Genomic DNA, 2,606 nt, shown 5'->3' on the forward strand with positions numbered 1-2,606 from the left:
GCGCCGCGCGCCAGCGTGATCACGTGGTTTAGTCTAGTTCCGCCCCTGATTCACTTTGATTGGTTGGAGGACCAACCGCCCGCTCGGTCCTCCAGCCTCTGGTGACTGTGTGGAGTTTGCACGTTCTCCCCGTGTCTGCGTGGGTTTCCTCCGGGTGCTCCGTTTTCCTCCCACAGTCCAAAGATGTGCGGGTCAGGTGAATTTCTTTATTCATGGAGGGAATTGCCTTCCTCCTCATGACTGTATAGCTGTGATTGATGAATCAATGCCATCTGAATCAGTACATAAACACCCCATTTTCACAACATCTGAGATCTTTAGCACATTGTATTACGCTCTTCTTTGGAGACAAAAAACATGAAATGGAGCCTCAAGGAATCGGAGCAGGAGTAGGGCATTCATCCCTTTCAGCTTGTTCCCCCATTCTATCAGATCATGGCTGGGCCAACCCAGACCTCAACACCTCTTTTATGCTTGATCCGCATAGCCCTCAACTGCTCAATATTTCAAAAATCTATCTCCCCTCTCTTAAAATAATTTGAGATAAAATCACAGATTCCCTACTGTGTGGAAACAGGCCCTTTAGCCCAACAAGCCACACTGACCTTCCGAAGAATAACCCAACCATTCCCCTCCCACGTTTAACTTTCACAAAAATTTGGGTGAGAAAATTCTAGCCATTCACTGAGAGAAAAAAATTCTTTACTTTTTCTAAGATGAATGTTCCCTTGTTTGAGACTTCACTGGTGCTAGAAGATCTAGTCAACATGCACCCTGTCAAGCTCCACAGAATCTTGTTTGCATAAGATCACCCCTGCTTATCTATTCTTGATAGGTCAACCCTTTCATGCTCGAAGCAGCTAATTGAATGGTCTCTGATGCTGGTTTATCCTTTATTAAATATGGGAGCTAACATTGTATACAGCACTGCAAGTGAGGGTAAAAAATGAGGTCTGCAGATGCTGGAGATCACAGCTGCAAATGTGTTGCTGGTCAAAGCACAGCAGGCCAGGCAGCATCTCAGGAATAGAGAATTCGACGTTTCGAGCATAAGCCCTTCACCTGATGAAGGGCTTATGCTCGAAACGTCGAATTCTCTATTCCTGAGATGCTGCCTGGCCTGCTGTGCTTTGACCAACTGCAAGTGAGGGCTCAGCAACAGCCAGTGTGGTTAACCAATCCTCAATCCATGCTAATACATTACCCCGATACCATGAGCTTCTAAATGGTGCAATTACCTTTTACGTAGCACCTTATCATTTGCATTTTTAAAATCCAAATACAGAACATCATTGAATTGCCTTTTATCAACTCTTCTTGTTATCTCCTCAATGAACTGTCGCAAATTTGTCAAATATAGTTTCTCTTTCACAAAACCCAGACTACCATGTTTAATGATAAGCTTTTTTAAATGTCCTGCTATTTCTTACTTTAATATTCGACTCTGTAGATTCTTTCAGTAGATTTGCTAAGTATGATTCCCCTCTCTTAAATCCATGCGGACTCTGTCCAATCCTGTCACTGTTCAGTAAGAAACTTGACTGTATTCAAATGTAGCTAGTAAATGTATTTATTTTTAAAAATTGATTACTTATAAATGCTGGACACATGCAATATCAATGAATTCGTGACTCTGAATTTGGCTTTTAATTTGTTTTCTGTTAATTCCTTTTCGTACTGTGTTGTGCAGACAGCACCAAGTGATCACTCTTAGTTGTGAGTAACTTTGAAAATAATATATTTTAAAAATGACATCCCAAAATGCTGCCTCATTATTGGGCAAGGAGGATTTTGCATTCAATAGTTTGCAGATAAAATTGAACAGCTTTTTGCTGCAATTTGGCCAGACTGCAGGTTACTTTGGAGTGCCTCACCTTTAGAGTGTTCCCAGATATCGCGCAGTTGCAGTATTTTGGTTTGCACTCAGCTGTATGTTGTTCTCACTTGTTTCTTTGTGAAAGATTACAAAATTAACTTGGATGAATGAAGTTATGATTTCTTTAACCAATGTTGGGAGAAAAGAAAATGTCAGTATTTCAAGTGCTGATAAAGTAAAATAAACTGATAATCAGTAGAAAGGGTTTAAAATGGATATGGGACAAATGCTGGCAAATGGGACTAGATTAATTTTGGATATCCGGTCAGCATGGGCAAGTTGGACTGAAGGGTCTGATTATGTATTGTACAACGGTGACTTCATTCTCTCAATTATTCAACAAGTTGAATACTTCGAGGAGGAAAAGGAAAATTTATGCAGAGAATGCACTTGAAATGATGATTGAGGTATATGAAACATATTATTTCATGACCTTTTCCTCTGGGTTCTTCAATGAACAAACTTGTTTTGTTCTCTGAATAACTATGTATCGTGTGATTTATTTTGCACAAAATATTTTGTTATGATCTGGTGAACTATTAAGAAGTGTTCATGTTGGGCGGCACGGTGGCACAGTGGTTAGCACTTCTGCCTCACAGCGCCTGAGACCCGGGTTCAATTCCCGACTCAGGCGACTGACTGTGTGGAGTTTGCACATTCTCCCCGTGTCTGCGTGGGTTTCCTCCGGGTGCTCCGGTTTCCTCCCACAGTCCAAAGATGTGCGGGTCAG

Source organism: Hemiscyllium ocellatum, unplaced genomic scaffold, assembly GCF_020745735.1.
Source record: "Hemiscyllium ocellatum isolate sHemOce1 unplaced genomic scaffold, sHemOce1.pat.X.cur. scaffold_421_pat_ctg1, whole genome shotgun sequence".
Lineage (NCBI taxonomy): Eukaryota > Metazoa > Chordata > Chondrichthyes > Orectolobiformes > Hemiscylliidae > Hemiscyllium > Hemiscyllium ocellatum.